Source organism: Prionailurus viverrinus, chromosome A2 (assembly GCF_022837055.1).
Source record: "Prionailurus viverrinus isolate Anna chromosome A2, UM_Priviv_1.0, whole genome shotgun sequence".
In the NCBI taxonomy this organism is placed as follows: Eukaryota; Metazoa; Chordata; class Mammalia; order Carnivora; family Felidae; genus Prionailurus; species Prionailurus viverrinus.
In genome coordinates this window covers 144,986,452-145,010,394 of record NC_062562.1, presented here as the reverse complement: position 1 = coordinate 145,010,394, position 23,943 = coordinate 144,986,452, and the positions used below count along the sequence as shown (strand labels likewise).

The window sequence follows — 23,943 nt, the reverse complement described above, 5'->3', positions numbered from 1 at the left end:
TGTCCTTCAGTAGATGAATATATAAATTAACTGTGGTACATCCAGATAAAGGAGTATTATTCGGCACTAAAAAGAAAGGAGCTATCATGGTATGAAAAGACATAGTGGAATCTTAAATGCATATTACTAAGAGAAAGAAGCTAACCTGAAAAAAGCTACATATCATATGGTTCCACCTATGTGACATTCTGGAAAAGGCAAAATGATGAAGACAGTGAGATCAGAGGTTGCCAGGGGATAGAGGGAAGAGACAGGGAAAAACAGGAAAGGCACAAGGGGATTTTTAGGGCAGTGAAACTATTCTGCATCATACAATAATGATAGATAACATACCATTATACCTTTCTCAAAATCCATGGAATGTAGAATACTGAGAGTGAACCCTAAAGTTAAAATACGGTCTTTAGGTGATGATGTATCAATGTAGGTTCATCAGTGGTAACAAATGTAGCACTTTGGTGGGGGATAATGATAGTGGGGAAGGCTGTGTAGAGGTAGGGCATATATGGGAACGCTCTGTACCTTCTATTTTGCTATGAACTTAAAACTGCTCTAAAATTTAAAAAAAAAAAAAAAAAAAAAAGGTCAATACCAAAAGAGAAAGTCAAATGGCAAAACATTTAAGGTCCCACGGAAGTTACATTTGACAGAGAAGAGGTTGGCCATATTCCTGCAGGACTCCTAGATAACATTATGTAAAACAGTTCTTTAACCTTTTCAACACCCCTGATGATCTGCTTTTTTCTAAATATGAAATGTCTCTATAGAAAAACTGCACATAATTTCAGCCTACCATAACTACTCTAGAACCAAGTTAAGAAACATTAAGGAGAACAAACAAGATGACAATCACAAGGATGCTTGGGACTGGTATCACTGCATGTAAATAAAATGACACAGCTAACTACACTCAGTACCAAGAGCTGCAGTTAGGAAGTTTTGAGGGGGAAGGCTTGAAGGGACGAGAAAATTTTTTTAATTTTGAAAAAAAGATATGCATACACACAGTTTAGGGTGGCCCCACATTCCATCCGACACCTCTACCTTCAGCCGGGCATGGCACATAAGACCACAATGTCAGGACCCAACAGGGAGCTGGGAGCGCCAGTGGAGGCAGGTGCAGAAGGTGAGGACAATGGCTTCGGGGAAGCAGAAATATGCTGCCATTAACTCCACCTTGGACCAGATCCAACTCCTGTCTGGACCACCTGGAGGAGAAGGACCACCTCCACAGCTGTCTCCAGAAGCTACCTGAGTCCATCTGGCAGACACGCCCTGAGTTCCAGACACAACTCGGGTAGGCTCCTAGCAATGTCAGTCCCTCGACCCTGGGAGCCCCCACCCAAACCCAGCCCTGCCTCCTTGGACTAAGCTCTGGCCTGGGCACTCACCACCTGGCTTATTATTCCTTTAAGGGCTTTCAGGCCCGCTGGTGGGTCTACCTGCCTGAGCCACTCCCCACCACCTGACATCCCTTCCTGGGGTCAGGTGTGGGCCTGCTACCCACATGCCTTGCCTGCCTGCCTGACCAATTCCAGGGCACTCCCCACTCTGTCCAGGCCAGGTCTTGAGTGTCCTCATTAAATGAGTCTCCAACACCAAAAAAGTGAACAAACACAACAAAGAGATTAGGAAGCTAGGAACCTAAAATGAGAAAGTTGTTTAATCCTAATATACAATATATGGATACAGACATACCGAGCAATGATCTTTCTTTATGAAAACTTTTAAGAAGAAGAAACAAGTATGTGGTGTCCTTTAACAAACATACAGGGTCTGGTTTATAGAATTAAGATATATACCTGGTTTTGGCCATGGCCAAGGTTTATACATCTGCACTGCAAATACATTGGATCAAGCATCCTGAAGCCATCCTCACGGTCAGAAAGTCCAGAATCTTGTTTTCTAAGCATGTCTTTAGTTCTCACTGATCAGCTTGAAGACAGCATATTGCATAGACCTCAAGTTCAGCTCAGTGCTGGTGAGCACCATTAAAACCCTTTCAATCTGTCTGTTCCTCAAAAACTCATTTTAAAAATGAATACGGAAATTTTGAAAAGGACAGCTGCCTCAAAATTTGGACTGTCAGATCACTCACTTGAATGCTCCATCTAATAACGGTTTAAAAGCAACAGGGAGCCCTACTGGAGAGAAAGCCAATTAAGGGCTGAAGGTAAGGTAAATCTTTCTTATGAGAAGTGCTGTCATAATACAACAACAGAGACAAGAAGAAGATATATAGAAGACTCCTAAAGTCAGTTGTATACACTGGAATTACTTCTAGGTCTCATCAACTTGTCGAAAGCTAAAGAGACAGGTAAATGTGAGGGATATGATCAGACGGGGGCAGGGCAGGATGGGTTCTAACAACTAGTACCTCCAACAAAGAGGGTTTTTTTGTTTTTTGTTTTTCCCAACAAAGAGGTTTTAATAGTTTCCCTGTATGCAGCTGGTGAGAGTTAATACAGGCCAAGGACAGGCCAAGGAATGAGAGGGGCTACAAAAATTCATCCAGAAGGCCATATGAGTAATGCTGATGATGTTGGGGGAGGGGGGTGATGGTAATGATAATAAACAAAAACAAACACCTGACCATCTTCCAATTCAGAAGGCCAAAAGGCACCCTATCCCAAAAACAGTCTTTCAGGAAAATTAAGTGGGAAGACCAAAGAAAACTTTAATCCTCAATAACCTAAAGAATTAATAATTATATTCATCTCCCAATTTTTTCCTTTATCTAGAAAAAGAACTGAAAATACGAGATTAAAGAGCTCACTGGGGAGGCAACATTATTAAAGTAAATCTCAAATACAAATGAAGCCCTGAGAACAGCCCACAGCCAAGACACATACCTGCAGGCAGCTATGACAAACCAAGATTTAAAGTCAATGTGTAATTAGCATTTATGTCCCTCTCCTGTGGATACCGAGATATATTTCTCTACCTTGGAGCCATCTCTAGATACTCATCACTGACTTGTCAATCACTTGAAACAGAGCCACAATTTCAACAGTTTCAATTAAAATTGTAAATCTTAGCAAGGTCTTTAACTGAATAAAAGATAACCTGAGTTTTGTGCTTGTGGGTTGAGTACATACGGAACGGCAGGAGTTAAAAAGCAGCAGGTTAATGCAGACACGTTCCTCATTTTTCAAGCAAAGGTACTCCTAGAATGTTTAGTATGCAAGTATTTTACATGTTCCTAACACAAAAGGGCCTGATCTCTGATCTTGGAGCAATGACTCCAAGGAGCCCTAGGCTCTTGCTTGGTTCTCTTATAAAAGAGTCCCATCCCATCTTTGGGTCTCCCTTTTTCACCTGGAAAATTAAACCACTGGGTTAGAACTCTAGAGTATCACTCAACTCTCGGATTTCAAAAGATAACTTAGTCAGTTATGGTGTATACTATGGTGTTTTCTTGGACCTTTGTAATTCCTACCTTACCTTTACTACAGTAAACTGGAACACATAGATTGTAAGCTCCAGGAGAAGGCAGGCCATGCCTTTCACTATAACTGTTGTTACAGGGCCTGTACAGTGGCTGGAGGGTATACTGTAAACAAATATCTGTTGTGTGAATGGATATATGTAGTCAGGAGCCCTTTCAGACATAAAATTCTAAAGAACACCTTTGAAATGAGCAGGTTCAGTTTTGAGGACCACTTTGTCAAGTTGTTGACCTTTCTGGGGTTTTATATAACAAATTGCCTGGGTGGCTCAGTCGGTTAAGTGTTCGACTTCGGCTCAAGTCATGATCTCATAGTTTGTGGGTTCGAGCCCCGCATCTGGCTCTGTGCTGACAACTCAGAGCCTGGGGCCTGCTTTGTATTCTGTGCCCCCTCTTTCTCTCTGCTTCTTCCCCACTCGTGCTCTGTCTTCCGCCCCCTCTCAAAAATAAACATTAAAAAAAAATTTTTTTTAATAAAAAAACAAAACATGGGGGAGAAGAGTATTTTGAAATCGGGATGAAGCTTTAATCACAGCCCCTCCTCTAACAGGTTAAGTAAGCAAAATACATGTAGTGTCCCATATTATTGGTTTCTCAAAGATGTTTTCAAAGAAAAGCAGGTAATCTAATTTGATTCATCCTTAGTCCATTAGATTGTGGAATTTTCCTTCAAAGGAATTTCAAGGACCTTTCAGAGGAATGAAGATGAAAACTTAAGACCAAATTTAAATCACAATCTTATAAAGTATGGAAGTAATTTAGTTCAACAGAATAGCTTTGGGCCACACCTAAAGAATTCTGAGGATCTATGGATGCGTATTCTTCATACATCTGATCTCTAAAAAAATCAAATTACCAAAGACCTTCACAGGCCTTATGATGGTGATAATGAAATGACAAAATGACAAAATCTGAACTATGTATAAAGGATAAAGAAGGGAGAAAAACAACTGCATATCTACAACATTTCGAGGTCACAGCCTGAGTTTAGTATTAATATAAGGCTGTTATATAAGGCTCTTTTGCATAATTACCATATAATCCCGCCCACTATTCCACACAGCCAATCATAAATTCACAAAGAGCCATAATAAATACCCTGCCTCTGGAAATAAGCTCCTAAATGACCCATCACTCTCATGACAGAATTTCCAGGTAGTTATGAAAAGCTTCTATGAACCCCAGAAAAGACAGTATCATCATCTGGGCAAGTCCAGCTGATGCACCTGGGAGAGAAAAGTAAGTAGAACACTATTTTATACAGCTTAAATAGGAGCATGGACTCTGGAGTCACCAGGCTGGAAAGGTTTGGTTCCCAGCAATTCTACATAAGAGCTGTGTGAATTAAGATAAGTTACCTAACTTCTCTGTGCTTCAGTTTAACATGGATAACTCGGCCTACCTCACAGTTACAGGAAGAAATGCATTCGTATACACAAGGCATTTAGAACACGGCCGGATTCCGAGTAAGCTCTATGTGTCAGTTATTTTCAGATAAACACGTACTGATGTTCTTAGAGGAGAGCCTGGCACAAAGTAAGTGCTAAATAAGTGTATGTGAGATAAATAAATACATGAATACACACATATATGCATAAATAAGATGCATGTTGACTGAAATCATTAGACTATTGAAATCATTAGGTAGAAAGGCTCAATTAAATATACTTTTCTCCTTAAGGAGCCACAGCAAACAAGAATATGTACTTCATACATATTCATCCCAACTTAGAGATAAGTAGGGCTTATTTTAAAGAATGATACACTATTTTGCATTTATTTACACATTTTCCGGATTAATTTTGCAGGTACCAGTTATTGGAGATTTTATTTACCAAAGATAATTAAAGCAGAGTGTGGGGAATAATCTCAATTAATTAATAGGTTAACTAGAAGTATTTTGAGAGGATACTCCTTGCCTTACTAAATTAGGAAGACAATGAACACAGAGATCAGTCTCCCTTTGCTCTGTATAAAACAGGACCTTCCACAACACTCATCAATATTTATATATTCTTAATCTTCTTTCCCTGCTAAAAACCACCTTATGTATTTATTGTAAAAATCTGATACACATATATTTTTAATTCTGAAACAAATTTTAATCACCCATTCACCTCAATATAGGATGAGCTTCAAAACAAATTGCTAAGGAGTCTCTAGGTCCTGCTTCTGGGCATGCTCTCGGCCTCCCCCCACTATCCCACCCCCAACCCCCAGCCAAGCTACTCAGAGACAAGTGCTTGTGGAGCCACTCAATCCTCATAAGAGGACATCAAACTAACCTCGTCCTAGACAGCACGAGGTCACAAAAAAAACAGTGAATCACAAATGAGAGCAACATATACACGTTCACATTTTCTAGTTAGCAACATCGGAAAAAGGAAAAATAGATGAAATTATTTTTAATATTTAACTAACACTGTACAAAACATCCTATCAACAAATAACCAATATGAAAAAGATATTGATATTATTTTCTTTCTTTGATATGAAGTCTTTGGAATCTGCTGTGTATTTTGCAGGTCCAGCACATCTCAATCAGGACCAGGTCCATTCAAGTGCTCGAGAGCCACCCAAGGCTCTTAAGTCGCCACACGGGACTGTGTGAGCCTATACTCTCCCTGAAGGCACAGCAGTCTTAAAGAGGCTAAGGCCTCGTTCCTCTATTATATAATCCTACCTGTTGTGATTCTTTCTCAATTTTCTCCTGTGAGCTTGTTATATTTTATGAATCCCTGTAAACACTCTTAAACCAAATACGAACAAACATGGCATGAAAAACCAGATATAAAAATAAAATGTTTATCCTTCGTTTTCTTTTAAAACTGTTACCCGACTAAACTAGAAAGCTTTAGAACTTTCAGTTCCTAAAAAAAATTTCAGGTGGGAGGATAAATATGTAGAAAGGAAAAAAAAATCCTTTAATTTATGACTATCATTGTGAAATCTGTTCTGTATTTGATAAGGGTACTTTCCAGCAACTTCTATCAATTCAATGGCTGAATTTTATTGATCCTTGATTTGCTGACATAATTCTAGAATTCTTTGCCCTAAGAGGTTGGAATTTATTCTAATGGATGGATGGTGCCTAGAAACTCAGGTTAAGGCAATAATCTACTTTTGTGATTAGTATTTCTGCTGCGTATTGATTACTAGAAAGAAAATGATCACTTGGTAGATGAGAACTATTTATTTTTATAACCACAATAAAAAGGCTGAAATTTAGGTCTCATTAGGACATCACTGAGCTCTGATCTCTCTTAAAACAATTTTTACAAAAGGCCAAACTGGGAAACCTAAACAATTTACAGATATAATGACAAAAAATTATACATCTACACTGCAAAGATAAGGAAACAACAACCCTCCCTTCCTACCTCTCCAATCCAGCCTAGATGTACTGTGTAACACCCCCCTTTGAAATCACTGTAATTAGGTGTTAAGGCTGGTTGTTTATTCACACACATTCACGTGGCTCTCTCTCCTCCATCTACAATTACTCTTCCCAACTCCCCCCCCACACACACACACCCAGAGTCAGAACTATTGTGAGCATATTCCATTTTCATCAATGGAATGTTAACCTACAGTGCTTACAAACCTCTGTAAGCACAGAGTTGAGGAGCATTCTTATTTGATGTATTTCTGACAAAATGAACTCCTTACCCCCTACCACCTTGCTGGATGGGCAGATGCTTTTATCTATTCTGAGAGGAAAGGTAGAAATCCAGCTTAATACAGGGCCTGTGGAGAGGCTGAGAGTCTCTCCCTACATCAGGCATTCATTTAAGTGGACATCACTGCTTCCTGATAAACATTCAGTTTGGCAAATATTTAATTAAAAGCATACACAGGCATGAGATCCACATGTACATGTGAAAACAATACATATAAGGACCCATTAGAGACTGGCAAAGATTACTAGAAGTAGTGATAACAACTTGACAACCATAGTATTAAAATGGTCTCAAAATATTCCTTAGTTTATGTGTGAGGTAAATAATGGGCACATATAAAAATCAGGAAAGTACATTTTGACAACTAAAAGTATTTCAAGTAAAACTGATGAGGATCACGGAGAAAAACAGAGAGACCACTATATGAATCGCACAGCTGCTAGTATTTTCATTAATCCTCTGAATCTTCAGTCCTTACAAGCAGGCAATATATGTAAAAAGTGTAATCAGTGTTTGCGCAAACACTCCATCCTCTTACTCATTACCGTATCATCATATAACTCACCCCCATACCTAACTATGATGCCATCATATCCCTAACAAAGAACGCTAGGGCCCTAGAAGCAATACTGGAAACTGAACCTCGTGTCTCCGTATGGCTCTTCTCACTCCTCATCAGAGCTACCATCTCCCACTGCTTTCGTCTGGAGGATGGAAGTCATGTGAGGGTCTTTTTCCTCCCCTGCACAAGCGTCAGTCACAGGCATTGGTGTCCAAAATTTCCAAGGTCGGCAGCAGTCAAGGAAAATTAAATCATTTTGTCCAGAATTCTCCCTGGAGGAGTTCCAGCCACACAAGCAGCACAAATATACAGAGATATGTATGCCTTTGTGTAGAATACACACAGTGTCACTCAGTCTTTAAAACAAGAGCAGTACTAAAACCGAGAGGCTCAGGGATATGAAGAAAGAGGATTTGCTTAATGGCATCTGAGAAGAATTACTGGGGGAAAAGAGGATATTATTAAGACATGGATAAAAACAAAAGGTTACATTTTCTCTGCAAATATACGCCAGTCAATGAAGAAAATGTCTCCACTCACCGAAAGGCCGAACTGGAGAACCTAAGCAATAAAAGTGGAGGCTAACATATTCACTCTGTCAAGCCTTCCAATAAATCCCTATTGCTCTGGAGGCTGGGTGTTGCTTGGGTGAGCAAAGCCAGTACAGAAAAGCCATCCTGCGTTCACTACAGTTCAAAGCACACCCGTTTCTCCGGCATACCCATGAGCTGGCATTTAGGAGTCACTTAGACAAAGGGAAGACATATTCAGGTAAATTAACTAAAGCCCAAAGTTAGAATGGTGAATTGGACTAAAAGAAGAAAGTCATGACCTCCAAGGAGAATTATGAAGAAAAATATAATAATTCTTAAGGAATGCCTGCCAATGGCACAAAGAAAAATAGCCAAAGGATCCAGCTCTTCTGTATTTATATAAATTATTCTTGGTTTTGATGCTAAGAAAAGATTCCAAGATAGAAGTTAACATTCTAGGTCTTTTTCCTTTAGACACACCACCCTCTCCCTGTATTTCACAGAGAAAATAGAGGCCTACTAAATGAAACAAAGTTTCTTGATCAAAGGCACAGCGTGCACAGAGCAATAACAACTAAGGTCAATGCCCGAAACTACACACACAGTGATCAGAGACCATCCCGCATGGTGTCTGTGTCCACCTCCAAATTCAGGTCTCTCGATTTGTATTGTAGTCACTGTTTAAAAAAAAACAAAAAACAAAAACAAAAACAAAAAAACAGTTTATATGCACACAGCCAACTCCCCAGCCCACAAACACAAATATATATTTAGAAACCAGGTGAACATAACAATGAATGATAAACCTAGGTTAAACGCATCATTTGCACACCTGACAGCCTAAATTCACGAAGCTAAGCTCTAGGCAGCTGTATAGACAAAGAAACCTCTGAGACTTCTATTTCCTCAGTCTCCACTGCTAACGTATCAAGAGACACGAAGGAGAAATATTGCTCAGGTGCCTCAAAAAATTAAAAACAGAATTACCATAAGAGCCAGCAGTTCTACTTCCGGGTACATTCAATCAAAAAGAATTCAAAGCAGGGTCTCAGAGATATTTCTATCCCATGTTCACAGCAGCATTATTCACAATAACCAAAAAGCGGAAGCAACCAAAATGTCCACTGACGACTGACTGGATAAACAAAATGTGGCATATACGTACAATGGGATATTATTCAGCCTTAAAAAGGAAGGGAATTCTGACACATGCTATTATTACTTGGAGTAACCTCAAGGACATTATACTAAGTGAAAAAAGCCAGTCACAGAAGAAATATTGTATGGTTCCATTTAAATGGGATACCTAGAGTAGTCAAACTCAAAGAAACAAAGTAGAATGGTGGTTGCTAGGTCTAGAGGCAGAAGGGGATGGGGAGGTGTTGTTAAATGGGTACATAGTTTCAGCTTTGCATGATGAAAAGGTTCTGGAGTTTGGTAGTATTGAGTACTGTCATGCAACCAAACAGTACACTTAAAAATGGTTACAATGATAAATTTTTTGTAATGTGCATTTTACCACAATTAAATGCGTATGGGGGGGGGAGGGGGCTTAGGATTTTCTACTCAAACACATTCCATTAGACCGTAATTTAGCAGCATGAGCCAGGCAAAGGTCAGACAACTCCTATCTCAGACCTAGCTAACTCCAGAATCTCATTTCACATTCCCAGAAAACAGATGTTTACCCAAAGGCAATAATAATGAGAAGTTGTGTCCAATAATCCATTTAAATAAAGGAGAAGTCTCAGGTAGTCATGGACGACAAATTATTCCATGCTTCTTAGGACATAAAATACCTTTATGTATTTTCCTATTTTCTAAAAAGAAGAGCCAATTCAAGCTGCATGTCTAGGTACCACAAGTCTAACTAAATGTTACCTGCTTCACCATTTCTCAGAGGCAGTCACAGAGTAAGACAGAGTAATCTACAGCTCATTGACTTCCTATAAAATTGTCAAATAATTTTGGATGTGTTGTGCTTGGACACATTTCCTCCAGGAGGAATAGACCTCCCTTGGAGAACTGTCAAGTGTACATCTAGACTTTCAGGGAATTTTCAATGTGCCCCACCACAATTTTTCTACCTCTGTCTAGTTCACCGGCTGAATCTAATCACTATTGCCCACGCTTTTATCTAATGAATCTTCAATTTTCATGTGCTTCACTAACCGGTATTTTCCAACTACTGGCAGAAACCTAAATTGGTATATAACATCTTTGGAGGTCAAACTGACAACTGTACTAACACATATTACAGAGATGTCCTTTGACCCAGCAATTCCACTTTTCGGAATTTAGTCTACAGTAACAAAGATGTATATACAAGTGCTCTGTCCTTTACATTCATGGTAGTTTAAGCACAAACACATACTTAAAAGTTATGATCTAACCCTCACAGCAGCCCATCAGTTCCAAGTTGGTAGTGGCCATGGCTATTTTTTCCCTCAGTGTATTACCAGCACTTCTCAATAAATTTCCTATAGCTGTTGAAAACAAGGGAAATCTACATATTCTGCTTTGCAAACATGTCCAAATGAAAAAGCAAATGCTCACTGGAACATATAATACAATCCCATTTGGGGGAATTCAAGACATAGAAACAGAATCTGGAGGAATATACCTAACAAAGGTACAATTATAGGGTACTTCAGATTTTCACAGCACGAATGTCTAAGATTGAAATTTGTAAGGTACATTTGGAAGAGAAAAAAGAATATTAAATTTAAGAAAGCAAATGGCTAGTTGCAATTAAATATACAAAAGAAAATATGTACCTTTATTAACAGAAACAAACAACAAACTGGCCTGATCACAATCAGATACACTTCAATGCTGAATATCTATTACATCACACTAGTTCCCAGGCTGAGGCCAGAGTCACCGTTCAGTAGCGTCTGCCAACCAATAAGAATTATACAGGGCAGGCTAAACACTATTAGGAGGACACAATCATGAGGGCTTCCGGGTGCCCAGTGGTGTCCTGTTTCCATGGCAGGTGGGCATCACTATCTGCAAATGAACTGCCAACCTCACTGTGAGCTGATAATGATGCTGCAGCCACCACCTGCCTGCCATATGCTTTCTCTACTTGTCACGTAACAAGAAACTGCATTTGGGCATGCTGATCACTGACAAGTCTGATACTACTGGTTGATATCATACCTAACTGCCGCCCTCCATATAGCTGAGGAATAGTGGATGAAAGATACAAAATCATACTCTGCCAACTGACCATTCACTAAGCCCCAGTATTTTGCAGAAGGCTAACCTGCTAGTCTTTCTTTAGTTCTAAGGCCAAGAGCTACTTCTGTCTGAACGGCTATGCCCCATCCCCAATTCACGTCCTAATCCTATTTCCCATTGGTAAAGCAGACAAGGAGCACAGACTTCCCACTGCAACAAACTGAATTCATTTCCTAAATCGTCACAGGACCGTCAATGAAAATTGATGTCAGCCCATGGGGTTTCCTGTTTTAGTATAATGTCTTGCATAGATTAGCGAAGGGTGTGACATCATGAGCCAACAATTGGTGGTAATGGAACACCGTCTCATAGCAGCAAATAATCTGAAGATAATAAAATATGGTAAAATATGTTCAGTATACCAATAAACTGCCTCCAGTCACTGCCCTATTATACCTTTAACTCCTACATTCATGTCTATATCTAACAGAAAATCTCAAAGTGTAAAGCTTGTTATCTACACCTAGGCAACAATCTAGTAACTAGTCTCCAAAAAGGAGAGCCAGAGATTTTCAAAACCAAGTTTAGCTGAAAGATAGTGAACATACCAAAATGAATGGAATCAATCACACATTAACCAAATGTCGAACTTAAAAGTGATTATCCAACAGCCTTTCCATGAATTATCAAGTCATTGCACAAGTATACATTTCCATTAATGAGGGGACTCCTCATACATTTCAGCTGCCTCCCTTACCATCCATCCACTACTTAACTCATTGTATAAAATGCCAACCAGCAAGAGCATCAAGAAACAAATACCAAGTGCTCCTTGTCATTCATTCATCAGCCATTCCACCAACATGCAGAGGTACCTTCTCATCTTTGAGACAGTATACCGATGTAGTGGGTTTTGGTATATTCACAACGCTATGCAGCCATCACCATTATCTAACTCCAGAACACTTTCATCACCAAAAAAGAAACCCTTTATCCATTAAGCAGCCACTCCCAATTCACTCCTTTCCCCTAGCTCCTGGGAACCATTAATCTACTGTCTCCTTGAGTTTGTCTTTTCTGGACATTTCATATAAATGGAAAACGTACAGTAAATGGTCTTCTGTGTCTTACTTCTTTCACATGGTATGATGCTTTTAATGATTATCCAGGTTGTTCTCTGTCAGTACTTGATGTCTTTTTATGACAGAGTAGATGTACTGTGTGTGTATACCAATTTTGTTTGTCCATGAAGATACACATTTGAGACTGCAGCTATAAAAACAGAAAGTGCATTGAGAACCACTCTAAAAAGATTTTATTATGATAGCAATAATCTTAGTTTTTATACCACCATGAAATGGCTTGAGAATCAGTTGAGAGACTAACTGATGGCATTAGCAGAAGACTTATCATTAACCAAAACAGCTAAGGCATCAGAATCAAAACATATAAGAGAACTATTTTAATTTCCTAACCCATTCACTTCAGAACCTCAACCAAATCCATCTTTTAAAAAAAAGCCACTCTTTCGTCAGGGCGCTTGGGTGGCTCAATTTAGTGTCGGACTCTTGATATCAGCTCAGGTCGTGATCTCACCGTTTGCAAGATCAAGTCCTGTGTCAGGTTCTGTGCTGACAGTATGGAGCCTGCTTGGGATTCTCTCTCCCTCTCTGTGACCCTCCCCTGCATGCTCTTTCTCTTTCAAAATAAACAAACACTTTTTAAAAAGGAAAAACAACACAAATCTTTTGGTGACTAAGTCTCAGGGGATGGTCCAAATGATCAACCAAACAGCCACTTCAGAGGAAAGCAAACTTCCTCACAACAGGTCATTTGCTCAGGACAAACAGTATAACACCACTGTTTAGGATGCCAAAAATGATACACCATATGGAAAGATTCTCCCAAAAATTACAATCCCTACAGCTTTTACCCTCTCACCAGCTGCATGTGCTTCTAGTTTCCTTGCATACACTCAACTCACTTGAAATGAACTGGACTATAATTCAGGATTCAGGACTCTTACATTTTCATTATTTAGCCTGTTTGCCCACATCCTTGGTATACATAGCAATGCATTTCTCCCTGATGTGTCACGTGTGGCAAATTCTAAATGATGCTCTTCCTATCAGCTGACCCAATGCCTCTCCTGCCTCTACCTCTAAGAGTCCACTGCGGAAAAACTAGTAACAAATTCTTCCATAGCATAGTAGTACAGGAATACACAGAAAGACCCAATGAACCCTCCTCCATAGTTTAGTATGGGAAGACTTTTTGTTCTTGTGCTACTAAAGAAGTCTCTGGGAATGCAAGCTGGTGCAGCCTCTCTGGAAAACAGTATGGAGGTTCCTCAAAAAACTAAAAACAGAACTACCCTACGACCCAGCAATTGCACTACTAGGCATTTATCCATGGGATACAGGTGTGCTGTTTCGAAGGGACACATGCACCCCCATGTTTATAGAAGCACTATCAACAATAGCCAAAGTATGGAAAGAGCCCAAATGTCCATTGATGGATGAATGGATAAAGAAAATGTGGTTTATATATACAATGGAGTATTACTCGGCAATCAAAGAGAATGAAACCTTGCCATTTGCAACTACGTGGATGGAACTGGAGGGTATTATGCTAAGTGAGATTAGTTAGTCAGAGAAAGACAAACATCATATGACTTCACTCATGAGGACATTAAGAGACAAAACAGATGAACATAAGGGAAGGGAAGCAATAATAATGTAAAAACAGGGAGGGGGACAAAACATAAGAGACTCTTAAAAATGGAGAACAAACAGAGGGTTACTGGAGGGGTTGTGGGAGGGGGGATGGGCTAAATGGGTAAAGGGCACTAAGGGATCTACTCCTGAAATCATTGTTGCACTATATGCTAACTAATTTGAGTGTAAATTAAAAAAAAATTAAAATAAAAGAAAAAGAAAAGTCTCTATCTCTCCGCCCATGAGATGTCATCCCAAGAACAGAACAGTTGGTTTACTCATTAGATAATTTTTTGAGCTATAAATTAATCTGATCATCGAAAGACCAGCCTAAGAAGGCCGTGGGCAGTGATATTTTAAAATATGCTGCCAAATAAAGGATTACTACATAAATTATAGACAACTCCATGGGAAATAAGAACAAAGCCAAAACTTTGAGCCACTCCTGACAGGACCACCAAGATGACAGAACAATACCAACCTCCAAACACTAGAAAACCAGCAATTGAAGTTTCCACCTATCAACAAGACTTTACTGCAACCACTGGGCAAGACCTTCGTGCAAATTAACCTACAGGGAGACTTTTCAAACAATCTCAAAACGATCATCTAAAGTCCAATCACTTAAAGTGTACTTTTGAACAACCAATAGGTGTAGGAAAAAGAAATCAAACTTACTATATTAGAAAAAGAGCAAGCGAAACTCCTACATCTATTTTTATGTGTGTACACAAGCATATACATACACACGAAATCAAACCAAAGAGAAATGCATTAAATAGATTAAAGAACAACACTAAAATTTCAGATTAACTAAGTGCTGAAATAGAGAGGATTGGTCCATAGTATGCTGTCTCTATTTTCTCTGTAAAAGATAAACCAATATGCATAGGCATGTTTAAATGAAGTGATTCATTTACAAGTAGAATCTGCATTTTAAAAAAAGGGTTATAATTGATAGAAGGCTATAAATTGACATGCTGTCTCATACCGAATAAAATGAGTATTCTTAGTGACATCTGCTAAAATTCCTGCAAGTAATCATCACGATAGACATGATACAGCAATTAAATCGATAAAATATTCAATGATAACTATGGGGTACAAAAACCAAAAAAAAAAATCCCAGAGTTAGTAAGAAACAGTAGGCATATTTGAGATACTCTGATCTGGAGCAAACAGAAAGCAGAACAGAGAAGAATTAACTGAAGTTGATCTAATAAGCAACTCCCAAATCTAAAAAGAATGAATAAAACCAACTTTTAATAATTCCACTACATATTAGTGATCAATTGACACCTATAACTGAGAACCACTCCCCCTTCACTTTTGCTTCCCTTGAACACTGGGAAAATAATTTGTCCAACTGCTCAGAGGAGGTTGGACAGTACAGCAGGAGGAAGCTATAGTAACATCAACAACAATGACAATTACTCAGGTTAAATAACACATCCCCAAATCATGCAAGGGCAGCTTTCTACAATACAAAATGGCCAAAGCAGGGGCCTGGCTGGCTCAGTTGGTGGTGCATGTAACTCTTGATCTTGGGGTTGTGAGTTCGAGCCCCAAGTTGGGTGTAGAGATTACTTAAAAATACAATCTTTGGGGCGCCTGGGTGGTGCAGTCGGTTAAGCGTCCGACTTCAGCCAGGTCACGATCTCGCGGTCCGTGAGTTCGAGCCCCGCGTCAGGCTCTGGGCTGATGGCTCCGAGCCTGGAGCCTGTTTCCGATTCTGTGTCTCCCTCTCTCTCTGTCCCTCCCCCGTTCATGCTCTGTCTCTCTCTGTCCCAAAAATAAATAAACATTGAAAAAAATAAATTAAAAAAATAAAATCTTCCCCTGGCCAAAGAAATCAAAATAGCGAAGTCATACAATCGGGAATTAGGCTAGCTTACGGAGAGTGGAAATAGAACCTCATCTGTATAATAAGTTACTTTTAAAAAAATTATTAAGATTAATGTTATATAAAGATTTCATTTTTAAATTCTAACAATTAATTGATTGAGATTTGAAGGGATAAAGTAAATGAATGCCATTTAAAATCATTTAAAATCAGAATGAAAGGGACCGCAGTATCCCCTAGGGCAAACACATGCCACTATACAAGAGAAAACAGACTCAGTGGACTTATGTGAACCCCCCACATTTGAACAGCAATTCAATGCAAGAGTTATGACTAGATCCTAAATATCAGAGCAAATAAAATCTGAAAGTATAAGAACAGTAATCCACAGTAAAATGAAGTCATTTCAGTAAATTAAGTCTTATATGCCTAGAGAGAATTACAGTCTAGGAGAGCTAGCCCAAAAATCTTCCAAGTCTGAGTCATTTAAGAAGCTACTCTTAAAATAAATGGATGATACAATGCAGGTGGCTGAAAGGTAGTTCATGAGATGGCTGAGAGAGGCCTCCAGCTTGTTACTGACTCTGGATCTTCCAATACCACCCATTTACAGCTATCCCCGCTAATCTATAATACAAGCAAATCAAAAATAAAACTACAAGATCACTTTGTTGCTATGTTATTTTTAAATAATGAAGAGGATAATGGAAGGTCAAAAAATTGAGCAAGGTTAAAAGAAATCCAAGGAAAAAAGGGACTAAAATTCATATTTACCATTAGAGAATTAAAGTCTCGGGAAACATACAAGGTTGAATTTCTGAATGAGATAAAACGCACAGGGCTGAAGGGGTGGGAAGCTATTACACTTCTTAAATGACCAAATCCTATCTAAAAATAGCACCTACCACCATGGATTAACAGAATGGAATAACTCTTTTAAACTTTAGATACTCCCAGATGAGGAAGTCTGTGAATCTGTAAGCTCAGTGAATCTATTTAATTCTACCATATGGTATGAACTATTTATTAAAACAAAATAAAAATCATACTGTCATAGGTAAAATAAATAAATAAATAAATAAATAAATAAATAAATAAATAAATAAGATGAACAAATTGGTGTAATAAATTATCATACAACCATGGAATAAAATGAGTCATTGAAATTATTACATTAAAAGTTCATTGAAGGATGTGGGGAGATGTTCCAGGTTATAGTGTAAATTGAAAAAGAATTGAGGCCATATAGTTTGATTCTGGTAGAAACAGAAGTTAAAGAAAAAATACCCCAAAATGTTAACAGTAATTTGAAATGATTTTATTTTTCCTTCATATTTCCCAAATTTATAATGAACATATACTGCTTTTATAACCAGGAAAAAAGAAATAACCATAGAAGAAAAACAAGAAATCATCATAGTTAAAGTATAATCTAAGGTAGCATTAGGGACATTCCTGAAAGCAGTAACCTGTGTGTCACTGATAACGGAGGAGACTAAATTCGCTGTCTCTACGTAAGTCTTCGCAAGGCTTGTAATCAACTGACCAATTTTTATTACTGACCAAGTTTTATTCAGCACTCATATGCTCCTACTTCCTTATTTTCAAAAATAACTTACAAATCAATGGTAACTGTACAACGTTCCTCCCAAACACAGGTAAAAAATCTGGCAAATCACAACCGAAGATGGAAGTCACTGGGGTTATTCACAAAAAAGTTCAAGATTAGAGGTTTGCAAAGCTTTCAAAGTTGAGAACTAAAGGAACAGGATGATAAACAGTAGCAAGATGTCAGAACCACCCAAAATGAAGACACTCCATTCTGCAATCATTTTTTAATGCAAACTTAAATAAAAATGGTGGCACCTGGGTGGCTCAGTTGGTTAAGCATCTGACTTCCACTCAGGTCATGATCTCACAGTTTTTTGAGTTCGAGCCCCGTGTCGGGCTCTGTACTGACAGCTCGGAGTCTGGAGCCTGCTTCAGATTCTGTGTCTCCCTCTCTCTCTGCCTCTCCCCTGCTGGCACCTGGTCTGTCTGTCTCTCTCTCTCTCACTCAAAAAATAAACATAGAAAGAAAGAAAGAAAGAAAGAAAGAAAGAAAGAAAGAAAGAAAGAAAGAAAGAAAGAAAAGAAAAGAAAAGAAAAGAAAAGAAAAGAAAAGAAAAGAAAAGAAAAAGGAAGGAAGGAAGGAAGGAAGGAAGGAAGGAAGGGATCTGTATCTGTGGAAACTGCAAAGGAATCCTTCCTCTTTTCCTAGCAGTGGGAATGCTAGCTCTACCACAATGACGACAAAAACAGATGAAGTGATTAACACAGTGAAAATGAATGAAATCAGAATTCACATTCCAGGCTATCTGGCCAAAGGGACTCAATCCTAAACCTAAGTTGGTTTAGCCCTTAAAATAGGCTTATGAAGTTTCAGATAACATGAAGGCAATCACTGAGGTGGCCTTGGACACTTGTTCTGTGTCCAATGACCAAGGAGAGAAATAGATTTAATTACATGAGGGAATTTGGCTTAGATGTTTACAAAAGCAAAATAAAACCTCACTACTTTTTTTAATGAAGTTTTCTTATAACTGCCTTTCTATGACAGATTCAAAGTGTCAATTTTCCTGCAGTGATAAATGACAACAGGGCTGAGGATGTATAGAAGATCTGGCCATTTATTTCAATCAAACGTTTGGTTATTATGCACTAAACAGTAAAAAAGGACACCATTTAGAATCAATGGAAACGAAAGTAACAGTATGGAAAAATTACACTATGACACTGTATCTGTATAGCCAGTTTGCCTACATTTAAAAAAAATAATAAAATAAAGCAGCATTTGTACTTCATTTTCCATACGTAGCACCAGTAAATCCTCAGTTGCTTAAGTGTTGACTAAAGATATGCACGACCAGGGGCGCCTGGGTGGCTCAGTCGGTTGGGAGTCTGACTTCGGCTCAGGTCATGATCTCGCGGTCTGTGAGTTCGAGCCCCGTGTCGGGCTCTGTGCTGACAGTCCAGAGCCTGGAGCCTGTTTCAGATTCTGTGTCTCCCTCTCTCTCTGACCTTCCCCCATTCATGCTCTGTCTCTCTCTGTCTCAAAGATAAATAAACATTAAAAAAAAAAAAAAAAGATATGCACGACCAAAAATCATCACTCTATAATACAAATCTTAAGAGAACTCTCACTTGAAGCATCAGGTGCGGTACTTTAAACAAAATGTACTGCCTATGGAATTAGAAATAAACGCTTCACAGCATTACTTCAAATTTAATGAGTATCTGAATTAACTACTCTTCAACAGTCCAGCTTTTAAAAGAAAAAGTGTCAAATCTTTTAAAAGAAAAAGTGTCAAATAAATAATATTTTGAAATACTGAATTAATTAATTGAGCTTTCGTTTGGAGAGCGGAAAGGCAGGGTATCCAACATTTAGTTCTAATGATCAAACGGTATGGTTGAATAGGTAAGTTTAGGAGACTTGTCAATTTTTAGCTTCAAGTGTGGGATTTCAGAAAGAAGGGGGTGGGGGAATTGCTGGATGGGGCATACTTGTCTCTTTATTTCCCTTCCTTTGGGTCACAGTAAATTAAATTCTCATCAGAGCTCCTGCCAGTTCCCATGGGAACTCTATCAGGCTGTGAAAAACATACCAGAATTCTCAGAAAAGAAGGAAACAGCACGTAAAGTTCTCTCCAAGCTCTTGCTTACCCACGCCCACTCCCACTTCCTCACTAAGTCAGGCACCCAAGTCAGGGCCAACCCAGTCAAGGGCCAAAGAGCACCTAGGCTCAAAAAGACAATCTTAAGAAGAAGGGCAAGCAATAGACTTTAAACTTGTTAGACTGGCTTTGAAGGCAACAGGGCCTAAGCAAAAGAGAATGCTGGCTGCTGTTTCTCATAAAAATTCACTCCCTATTCCTCCCCACTTTCCCACGTGTTGCCTTTTCGGTTGCCCCTCTCTCTAGCTTTCAACCAACCTTATCAAGACAGAGACTAGAACCAGTTTGTTGTGGTCGTCATATTATATACTGCTCCCTGTTCTTAATTTTCCTAAGCCCTGACTCAGTAGTTTGCAATTATCGATTGAGTTCTGATGATATGCCAAACATTGTACCTAATGCTTAACATATAGTACCTCACTTAATGCTCATGACAGGTCTGTGTTAGGCAATGCTACCCCAGAGATTCAAACCCATGTCTGTTTGGTTCCAAAGTCCATATGCTAAACCACTACAAATAGCCAACATTAAGATATTGATTAAACATTCACTTGATATTAAATGACAAAAGTATCTCAGGTAGAAGTCTAAGGACACAGGGAAACCATCATAGTGAAGGTTACAAAACAGTAAGTACTATATACAATTACAAGCTAAGTTGAAAATTATGCAAATACCCAAATATATAAAAAGAAGACTGGAATATATACACTCAAGTATTAATAGATACTACCCCTGGGTAGTAGTTTCCTTTTGCTTTAATTTCTTTCTTTCTTTCTTCTTTTTTTTTAATATATTTTTAGAAGAGACAATCAGTGTTGCTTTTGTGACTGACAAAATAGGCAGTAAATGTTATTTGTAACACAACACCAAAAACAAAATACAGTATCATAACCAAAATAGAATGGACAATATCACCAATATTAGCAGAATGCATAATTACATTTTCAAGTAGGAAAATTATGGCCGCAAAGAAAACTAGGCTGAAATTTTGTAGGAAGATTCTAAGCTTTCCCTAAATTGTGCAGATCAACAACAACCATTTAGTACTTTTAAGCACATAAATACAAATGCAAGGATACTATTTCTGGTTATCTGTACAAAATTTTAACTGTATTTATGATGCTAGCATTTGTGTTAAAAGGGAGAATATCCACCCACCCACAAACATCTGCCTATATAGGCCTAAAATATCTCTGGGAAGATTCACAAGGAAATAGTAATAATGGTTGTTTGAGAAGGTAAAACTGAATTAGCAAAGGACCAGGGGAGGGTAGAAGGGAGCTCTCCCAACTGTATACCCTTTATTATCATTTGAGTTTTGAAATCAAATGAAACAAATTACCTACTCAAAATAATCAATATAAGAGGTGAACACCATACCAAAAAGAAAAGGGAAAAACTTAAATCAATGTTATTGGTTTCCTAGTAAATAAAAGTGTCTAAAAGATAAAAGATATGTTAACTAATTTAAATGTCTGCCTATTTTATACAATAGTCTGTCAAAAAATATCCTAGGTTTCCGCACTGGCTATCTTGCCAAATGACTTCCAAATTTCTGTTTCAGCAAATGAAGCAACCAAAAGCATTTAGTTTCTTGATTTGACTATGAAAATCTTTAGGAGGAAATAAAAAAAGAATCACTACTTTATCCATATATGTGCTTTCTAAAACTGATATCTACATCTATTTTTTTTTTTAAGTAAAGAACTTGCTATGTCAAATAAAACCACAAAAACGTTTTGAATTCTGTCTTCCTGGCTGTTTAAAAATTAAATTTAAAAAATCCTATAAGGAAAAAGTATCTTTGCCTTGTCATGGAAATCACACCAACACAAAGCGTCTCTGAAGGAAGGGAAAAAGCAAGACCCAGAGCCATCAACTCTGCACTGCTACTCATCACCCTGGACACACACGATTTGGAGGACAGGGATGATGACACGCAGCCAAGGAAGAAACAAACGTGAACGTGAATTCCAGGAAGTTAAGCCACGCAACCAGCTTCCCAAGGCTTCTTGAGCCATCCAAATAGTTTCTCTTTTCCTGTGGATACAATGCTCAAGCCCCTCACTCATACTTGTACTTGGGGCAGCACCAAGCAGAGGTGGCATTAGAACATCTAGCAAGGACACACATACCCTGGCCCATCAACTAGAAACCCTGTGGGAAGGGAAATCAGACTGAAAAAAGTGACTGGCAATTGCTTCCTCATTCGTGTCTTCCCTTTTCCCAAAACACTAAGAAATGACAATTAAAGCACTCAAGAGTTTTGAATGTACCACAATTATTATCTAGCCTGGAAATTTTCATGTTCGTCCAAGAGGACCCAAGCCCAAAGAGAACCTGGAACCATCAAGCGAACTAAGTGGACCTTGTTCAGAGAAGCAAATGCTCCAGCAACTCTGGTACTGAACCAAGTTTCATGCTGCTGAGAGGAAGAACAGAAACAAGAAAAAATGACATTTAGCAAATCACTTTTTTCCTCGTAAGGCCAGAAAGGTCCCAGGGATCCACTGCCACAGCCAAGTCAGACAGTACGGCAGATGGGGTGTGTGTACTGGAAGATGAGAGCAACTACAGGCTATGAATTCTGAAGTTGCTCGTGTTGAAGGTCTGCGCACCTTTGAGGAGCGGGATGGAAAATGGAAGGCAGAGAAATGGGAGGGGAAAGGAAGACTAAATCGAGGGAGGAAAACAACACGGAGGTTAGAGAGAAAAGGAAAAGCAGAGGAACTTTGTGTCCGTAAAGGGAGGGATAAAGAGACTATCAACACCACTTTCATTCTCCACTGGTAGAGAAAATAGCATTTAAGTCTAATACATTTTGCGATCCCATTATGATTTTCCCTTTGGAAAGTTATGATTAGTGACCACCAAACCAGAAGAGCGGAAGAGCAACAACACGATTCGTCTTTGTCTTTCATCTTCAACAACTTCACACATGGAGAGTTCAAACCACGTGCTACCTTTCTTCCACACAGCTGGCGGCACCGCTGGCCACGAGAGAACCTGGTGGACAGTGTGGAAGCGCGGAAACAGTGCCAGACCGAGACGTCAGAGAATCAATCATTCTGATGGATTTGGCTTCTAAAGCCATCATTTCAAAATTTAGTGAATTGATGAATGATGGAAGGAAACAAACACCAGCTCTCAAAAGGGAGAAAATCATTTGAAGACACAGATCCTAAAAAAGGAGAAAAGAGGCCCTTGCCCCACTGGTAAACCAGACTGTAACCCGAACCATAACCATTCAGACCCAACATTCAGATGAAAAGACATAAAAGATGCTCTAACTATAACTCAGTAACATAAGCACAAACAGGAAAAGAATGAATTCAATTTCCTAGCCTTCTCTTGGGGAGGGAGAGAGCTGGTGGGTAAAAGCTAATTAGAGCTGCTTCATAGAGGCGGTAGGTAAAGATTTATATGGCAGCTCGCCAACAGTCTCCTGACATTCACTGCTCTTAGTAGAATCACCCAGTGGTCACAAAACTCAGGTGTGTGTGTCTTACACACATAACCTCCTTAATCTTATCATTTTGTCTACCACAGGTATTCACATTCATTGATATTTAAAATAAACCTTTGGAGGGGCGCCTGGGTGGCGCAGTCGGTTAAGCGTCCGACTTCAGCCAGGTCACGATCTCGCGGTCCGTGAGTTCGAGCCCCGCGTCGGGCTCTGGGCTGATGGCTCAGAGCCTGGAGCCTGTTTCCGATTCTGTGTCTCCCTCTCTCTCTGCCCCTCCCCCATTCATGCTCTGTCTCTCTCTGTCCCAAAAATAAATAAACGTTGAAAAAAAAATTTTAAATAAACCTTTGGTAGCAAAAGATGAAACTTCCAGAAATATAAAAGCATCAGGTAGGTCAATCAGTGCTAACAGGACAAAAAAAAAAAATCTTCACTACTGGGTTTAGGAACAGATATTTGGGATTGGCAGTTCGCTCCCCTTTCACGATAAGGAAACTAAGAGCTAATATAAAAGAACACATCCAAGGTCATGGAGTTAGGATAAGATGCACTTCAGGTCTGGGCCACCAGGTGCCCAAGCTTTTCTACCTTCAGCCCATCCTGTGAAGTGAAGCCAGCTCAGGCCATGGAAACCTGCCAGCTTCTCTGTGGTGCTCCCCCTGCCCCAGAGTCTCTACTAGGAAAAATACACATTTATCAGTAAATGTGGTTATACCAGAGTCTGATTGGATATACTACGATGACTAATTGAGCCTTTCTGGATTTTTTTAGTAAGATCATCTTTTTAGA

The 23,943-nt window shown here is 39.0% G+C and overlaps 1 protein-coding gene and 1 pseudogene across 1 annotated transcript in view; one reads left to right on the top strand and one right to left on the bottom strand.

Annotated features, from left to right (window-relative positions):
• The window catches only part of SND1 (staphylococcal nuclease and tudor domain containing 1), a 423,778-nt gene that overhangs the window by 235,130 nt on the left and 164,705 nt on the right, over positions 1 to 23,943 (bottom strand). The window lies entirely within an intron of this gene.
• LOC125161137 (bublin coiled-coil protein-like) lies at positions 1,075 to 22,760 on the top strand (annotated as a pseudogene).